At 44.5% G+C, this 6,825-nt stretch overlaps 1 protein-coding gene and 1 long non-coding RNA gene across 5 annotated transcripts in view; one reads left to right on the top strand and one right to left on the bottom strand.

Moving 5' to 3' along the window:
* Positions 1 to 4,728: 4,728 nt before the first annotated feature.
* On the bottom strand, positions 4,729 to 6,818 carry LOC112424398 (uncharacterized). The gene is made up of 2 exons (XR_003015147.2): positions 6,682 to 6,818; positions 4,729 to 5,284 (listed from the first exon to the last, which is right to left on the bottom strand). It is a non-coding gene; the product is annotated as an uncharacterized lncRNA (long non-coding RNA).
* Positions 6,117 to 6,825, top strand: part of LOC105468436 (STAG2 cohesin complex component) — a 140,581-nt gene continuing 139,872 nt past the window's right edge. For 2 of the 4 annotated variants that reach the window (XM_071089055.1, XM_011718599.3), the window contains exon 1: positions 6,357 to 6,435. The gene's annotated coding sequence lies outside the window, so the exon portion shown is untranslated. Of the gene's footprint in view, positions 6,436 to 6,825 lie in introns of all 4 variants that reach the window. The other 2 variants (XM_011718592.2, XM_011718600.3) reach the window with 2 other exon arrangements.

Here is a 6,825-nt window from a genome sequence, read left to right as displayed (position 1 = left end):
ACCTCAGCCTCCCAAAGTGCTGGGATTACAGGCGTGAGCCACCGTGCCGGGCCCCATGTAAGTTTTTTGTATGTATCAATAGTTTCTTTTTCTTTGTTTTGTGAGATAGAGTTTCGCTCTTGTCGTCCAGGCTGGAGTGAAGTGGCATGATCTCGGCTCACTGCAACCTCCGCTTCCTGGGTTTAAGCAATTCTCCCATCTCAGCCTCCCGAGTAACTGGGACTACAGGTGCCTGCCACCATGCCTGGCTAATTTTTGTATTTTTAGCAGAGATGGGGTTTCACTGTGTTGGCCAAGGTGGTCTTAAACTCCTGACCTAGGGAGATCCAACCGCCTTGGCCTCCCAAAGTGCTAGGATTACAGGCGTGAGCCACTGTGCCTGGCCAATAGTTTCTTTTTATTGCTGAATAGTATTCCATTCCATGATGGAACCAGTTTGCTTAACCATTTACCAGGTGATAGATATTTTGGTTGTTTTCTGTTTTTGGCTATCACAAATAAAAGCTGCTATAAGTACTTGTGTGCAGGTTTTTGTGTAAACATAAATTTTCATTTCTTTGGGATAAATGCTCAGGACTGAGATTGCTGGGTCAGATGGTAAGTATGTATTTAACTTTGTAGGAAAGTGCCAAACTGTTTTCTGGAGCAACCAGTATAAATTCTTAAAACTTCCATAAGTAATATATGCTCACTGTAAAAAAAATAAAATAAAATAAGGTAGAAATGTATAAAATGAAAAGTAAAATGACAAGTCATGGAACTGTACTGTCTCTTTTCTGAGTAGTAACTGTTAGGTTTCCTGTATATTCAAGAATGTTTTGGCTGGGCCTGGTGGCTTATGACTGTAATCCCAGAACTTTGGGAGACTAAGGCAGGAGGATTGCTTGACATCAGGAGTTCATAACCAGCCAGGGCAACATAGTGAGATGCCGTCTCTATCAAAAAAAGTTTTATGCATATGCAAGCAAGTACATGTGTATATAAATATATATATTCCAAAATGAGATCATAGTATACAGGTAATTGCAACTTGATTTTTTCTCATATCTTAGACATATTTGCAATTCTTTTTTTTTGAGATGGAGTTTCACTCTGTTGCCCAGGCTGGAGTGCAGTGGCGCGACCTTGGCTCACTGCAAGCTCCGCCTCCCGGGTTCACGCACACCATTCTCCTGCCTCAGCCTCCCGAGTAGCTGGGACTACAGGCGCCCGCTACCATGCCTGGCTAATTTTTTTGTATTTTCAGTAGAGACAGGGTTTCACTGTGTTAGACAGGATGGTCTTGATCTCCTGATCTCATGATCCACCTGCCTTGGCCTCCCAAAGTGCTGGGATTACAGGCGTGAGCCACAGCGCCCGGCCCATATTTGCAATATTAATAGATAAGTATATACTTGTTTTAATGGTGGGCATAGGACTATTGTATGCCCACCATTATCCAATGCATCTATTGTATGGATGTATCATCATTTCTTTACTCAGTCCCCCCGATGATGACCATTTCTATTGTTGTCAGTTTCTATTACAAAGCTATAATGAAAATCTTTCTATATATATTTCTGTATAATTTGTATGAGCATATCTGTATGGCAGACTCCTAGAAATGGAATTGCTAGATCAATTTTACATTTAACTGCTCCGAAATACTTTCAACTTTTTCTCCAGTTTTTAAAATGTTTGTAGAGATGGGGTTTTGCTATGTTGCCCAGGCTGGTCTCGAACTGCTGGGCTCGATTCTCCTGCCTCGGCCTCCCAGTGTTAGAATTGCAGATGTGAACCACTGCACCCGACCTTTTTAAATTTTTTATTTTTCAGTTTTCTTTTTTTTTTAAAAATTACTCTCCCCTAAATGATATATGAGAGTTCTCAGTTCTTTACCAACGCTAAGTATTATCAACATTTTAAATCTCTGGCAATCTGGTAGGAGAGTTTGTGTTTAATTTGCATTTATTTTATTTTTTTTTTGAGACGGAGTCTCGCTCTGTTGCCAGGTTGGAGTGCAGTGACACGATTTTGGCTCACTGCAACCTCCGCCTCCTGGGTTCAAGAGATTCTTGTGTCTCAGCCTCCCGAGTAGCTGGGACTACAGGTGAGCTACCACGCCCAGCTAATTTTTGTATTTTTAGTAGAGACAGGGTTTCACCATGTTGGCCAGGATGGTCTCGATCTCTTGACTTTGTGATCTGCCCGCATAGGCCTCCCAAAGTGCTGGGATTACAGGTGTGACTCACTGCGCCCGGCCTTAATTTGCATTTCTTAGTGGCAAATGAAGTTGAGCACTATTTTATATATGTATTAGCCATCTGTATTTCTTATTTCTTTTCTTTTTGTTGAGATGGATTCTCGCTGTCACCCAGGCTGGAGTGCAGTGGCACCATCTTGGCTCACTGCAACCTTTGCCTCCTGGGTTCAAGCGATTCTCCTGCCTCAGCCTCCTGAGTAGGTGGGACTACAGGTGCGTGCCACCGTGCCCATCTCATTTTTTGTATTTTTAGTAGAGACGGGGTTTCCTCGTGTTAGCCAGGATGGTCTCGATCTTCTGACCTTGTGATCTGCTTGCCTTGGCCTCCCAAAGTACTGGGATTACAGGTGTAAGCCACCACGCCTGGCCTAGCCATCTGTATTTCTTCTCCCACAAGTAGACTATATCCTTTGTCCATTTTTCTCCTGGAGTTTTAAATTTTACCTTATTGATTTTGACAGTTTTCCATATCTTGAAGAAATTAGCTTTTTTCATCCATACAGCAAATATTTTCTCACAGTTTCTAGCTTATCTTTTGACTTTGTTTCTGGTGTCTTGGTATACATAATTTTTTAATTTCTGTGGACTTAAATTTATTTATCTACTTTTTGGTTTCTGGGTTTTATGGTTAGAATAGTGTTTGAAAATATAAAAAATGGGCTGGGCGCAGTGGCTCACGCCTGTAATCCCGGCCCTTTGGGAGGCCGAGGCAGGCGGATCACCTGAGGTCGGGAGTTGAAGACCAGCCTGACCAACATGGAGAAACTCCATCTCTACTAAATATACAAAAATTAGCCAGGCGTGGTGGCACGTGCCTGTGATCCCAGCTACTCAGGAGGCTGAGGCAGGAGAATCGCTTGAACCCCGGAGGCGGAGGTTGCAGTGAGCTGAGATGGAGCCACTGCACTCCAGCCTGGGTGACAGAGCAAGACTTTGTCTCAGAAAAAGAAAGAAAAAAAAAAAAGAAAGAAAGAAAATATAAAAAACATACATATGCTGTACAGAGGAGGAGACTGTCTGGAAAACCTAATTTATAATCAGAAGTTTGTTCCATTTGCATGGAGTTAAAGCAAAGAGAACTGTGGGATGTTTTAGTCCAACTATGGTAAACCTGGAGGATTATCTTTGTTATACTGTGGCATATGAATTTCTTGTGACCAGAACATTTCTGCATCAAATAGTGTCTTGCAGTATCAGATGTTTGTAAGTTTTAACTATTCAACTCTCCTTTTTTCTTATTAGGCACCCAAAGCTTCTGCCTTTACAATATTATCTCATAAAGGACATGCTACAAACAAGATTAACATTATTTTCCATCAGTTATTTCATTTTTCATTATTTCATATTTCGTTTGACGGCATTTTCTCCCTTTGTCCTCACATTCAAAGGGTGAATTGCTTAGGTGTTACAGTACCCCATGAAATAAACTCCACTTCTTATGATAGGACTGGAGCACCTAGCATTCTGTACATATTGAAGTCTTGACAAGTATGTTTTTGAAAGAGCTCTAACAAAAAAAAGGTTACTGTAAAATATTCTTAAATATTAGTAAAAATGTGCTACGACATTTATTTCTGATGTTATACCAGTTTGTTATTAATCTTCAGTGGTATTTTTCACAAAATAAGAGCTAATTTGCTAAACAGAAGAACTTTTCAGTTTTGTTCTAAGCATAAAATTGTTTAAAATCTCAGTTGCTACATAGATAATTAACTGAGAACTCAAATTTATAAAACAGATAAAAAACTATTTGTACAATGTACTATAAATGTGATGTTTGGAGCAGAAAATCAGTAGTTTTCAGCTAATACTAAGACAGGAAATCATTTAATATCAATTGAGATTAAATTGGCACAATTGAACTAAATTAATGTAAAAATGACTTGGTACACGGCCCAATTTTTCTATTACTTCAAGTGGAATTTTGCATTAACTTATATAACTGTAAATTTTCCACTACTCTCTATTTAATGTTCTAGCTGCATCATTCTGTAACTTGAATCTATTAAAAACTGTATAGCATTCTACCAAAGATGGTCTATAAAAGAAATGGAAATTTATTTTGAATAGTATTCCACTCTCCAAAGCTTTAGAGGTAAGTACAAATGTCTCAGATTTTACTTCTTGTTATTGATATTTTGATGTTTCTGTTTAACTTTTATTGTCCAGTTGATTAAATATACTATAACTCTTTTTGTAAAGTTGCAGTAAAAACAATAAGCACAGAGGATGGGAGAGAAACTAACAAGAGATATGGAAGGAATATAATTTAAGGACTGCAAATAATCGTTTTATTGCATTAGGAATGTTTTAGAAGTGATATCGGGGTGAAGGCTTCATGATTTACACAGGGCTCACCCTATTTCTCAGTTGGAAAATTTGTTTTGTTATTAATACGTTTTATTCTTTTTCTTCTAATTGAAATGTAGTTTAATATTTAAGAAATATTTTAACCAAAATTTCACAAAAGGAACAGAAACGAAGACTTCTTAAGCAAACAATATTTTATGAATCTACGAACTTCTATAACAGCAATGGAGACACTGTAATAGGTCACTTCTTCCTGTCCAAGGAAAAAGCGGCGCTTTGGATGGGATAGGCCCTCCCCGAGTTTTTCTCCCCCGAGTAAAGAGCTCTTGGCGGTCAAAGGTCCAGTACACTGGATTCGAAACAAATAAAAAAATAAGGGTGACAAAGATTTTAGTTAACAGGGGTCGGAGGAGCAGAAAGGGTCTTTTCGCACTTCAAACATCTTGGGGGAGGGTTGGGAAGGCAGGATGCGAAGTAACCTAAATTCTCAACAATTTCGCGCTCCTGCCCCCGCCCAGGAAGGCAGTGGATGCGCGGGGGAGGCGGGGTCCCCCCACACTCCTTTGCCCACATTTCGATTTCCCTCCACTTCGCTCGGTCGTATCTCTTCCCCTGCCCCGAGAGTGGCGAACAAATTGGTCGAGCGCCCGGCCTAGCCTAGTAGTCCAGTTCCTTAGGACTCCTAGACCCTGGAGACACAGACCACGTTTTCTCGGAGACGGGACCAGTGGGCTGTAAAGCAAAACAATTTTTCTTTCTTTTCCAGGGCCAGGTCTTCCTGGTGGAGAATCAGCTCGCTCTCTCTCCACACCCGAAGCAAAAAACAAAACAAAACCAACCACTATTCCGCCCCCGATCTAGCCCAAGCAGCCCCATTAAACCACTTAGGATCAGGTGCCAGAGTTAAGCGAGTTGGGTTCTTCTGGTGGGAAGGGGTAGGGACAAGGGAGCATTGAAGGTCCGGGAACTGGGGCCACAGGCCCCTCGCTGGGGTGTGTCAGAAGAGGGGACTTCGAAGGGTGATGCCCGACTAGGCTGCCACCTTAGCGCCGCGCGAGGAGCGCAGGGGCCCGGGGAACGAGTCCCCGAGCGAGTCCAGCCAGCCTCTGGATTCCCACGGCCCTGGGGTCCGCCGGACATTCTTACCGCCCTCCCCTCGACACCCTACTAATGACAGAAAAACCGCGGTTCGATCGGGTCCGCGGCGGAAGGGCGGCCAAAAGAATGAGTAAGTCAGGCGCGGGCACGGCACCTTGTTTACCCCACTCGGCGGCGCGCCCCTGCGGGCGGCTGGTTTGCGGGCGGCGTCGGAGACGCTGAACCCGGGAGTCAGTCGGCCACGATTGGTCGGTGACTGGGAGGAGGACGCTGGGTGGGAGGGCTGGGAGCCAGGCGTTGCAGTGGCAACTCTCTGCCGCTAGATGCCGCTCCCTCCCAACGGGAGCCGGCCGCGGGTTCGTGGCCGACAGATGGCGCCTGCGCGTTCCATTCGCCTCCAAGTCGCCGAAGAGCGAACACCCCAAACAATCCCGAAGCGCCACCAAAAAAAAAAAAAAAAAAAAAAAAAAAAAAAAAAAAAAAAAGAAAAAAAAACCCCGCCGGATCCGACCGCCACTTTCAAAACCCCCCACCGCTCTAGAACCGCGGGAGCTTCCGTCCCTGAGTAGAATTCGAGGGTGTAAAGAAGAGGAAGGGGAAAAATATCTTGTACCAGCCCAGGGGTGAAGAAGCCCCCGGCCTGAGAAAGAAGGAGGAGTGGGGGAGGCGAACAGTCTCGTTGCTGCCTCTGTGTACGCTGAGGGGGGAGGTAAGTTATAAAATGGCGGAGGCGAAGCTTCTAGAAGTTTGGAGGGGCACCCGGAGGGCGCGGGGCCCACCGTGAGGTGTGTATGGTTGAAACAGGGCGAGAGAGAGGAGTTGGGAGGGAAAAAGGTTGGGCACTCTGTTGCCATTGAATTTCCCCTCTGCTTCCTTCGCCCCCATGGGGGGCAGCCATGGAGTGGGGGACAGAGTCCACGCGGGAGGATCTTCCTCGCCCCCGCGGCGCCCCCGGCCCTCCTTTCTCTCTTCTCCCCCCAAGTCGCTACCCCAACACTTACAAGGAACTTCCAGCCCCCCTTCCTCCCTACCTCCTACTCCTAGAGTGGCTTTCTACCGCAGGGCTCTTCTTTTCGACTACCCTCGCTGAAGATTTTCTCTTCCTTCCCTCGCCCAACTCTCCCTCGGGGCCTCTACGGAGACCCCCCCCCCCATGGGTGGCCCAAAATGGAGAA

The sequence above is a fragment of the Macaca nemestrina genome, chromosome X, assembly GCF_043159975.1.
Source record: "Macaca nemestrina isolate mMacNem1 chromosome X, mMacNem.hap1, whole genome shotgun sequence".
NCBI classification, from domain to species: domain Eukaryota; kingdom Metazoa; phylum Chordata; class Mammalia; order Primates; family Cercopithecidae; genus Macaca; species Macaca nemestrina.
This window is presented reverse-complemented; position numbering and strand designations above follow the sequence as displayed.